General features: G+C 42.7%; 1 protein-coding gene across 1 annotated transcript in view; it reads left to right on the top strand.

Moving 5' to 3' along the window:
- LOC109116278 (uncharacterized protein At3g43530-like) overlaps nt 1-220 on the top strand; it is a 4,457-nt gene that overhangs the window by 1,191 nt on the left and 3,046 nt on the right. The gene's annotated exons all lie outside the window — the stretch shown is intronic.

Genomic DNA, 220 nt, shown 5'->3' with positions numbered 1-220 from the left:
GCGTCTTCTCGAGATGTCTTATCACACTCTCCTTAGATACCTTTCGATTTCCAAAAGTCTTCACTCTAAACTGGCTTATCCTCATATATTCCCATCCAGCCGGATACTCACCGCATTTCAATCCGGATATGAGAGCGTGTTCAACGATGGAGTATCTAATGGGCACACCATTTAGAACAAACCATAATTCCTTTTCATCCTCCGCATTGACACAATGGTT

The sequence above is a fragment of the Tarenaya hassleriana genome, unplaced genomic scaffold (genome assembly GCF_000463585.1).
Source record: "Tarenaya hassleriana unplaced genomic scaffold, ASM46358v1 Cleome90, whole genome shotgun sequence".
In the NCBI taxonomy this organism is placed as follows: Eukaryota; Viridiplantae; Streptophyta; class Magnoliopsida; order Brassicales; family Cleomaceae; genus Tarenaya; species Tarenaya hassleriana.
The sequence above is the reverse complement of the archived record's forward strand: the minus strand, read 5'-3'. Positions and strand labels throughout refer to the sequence as shown.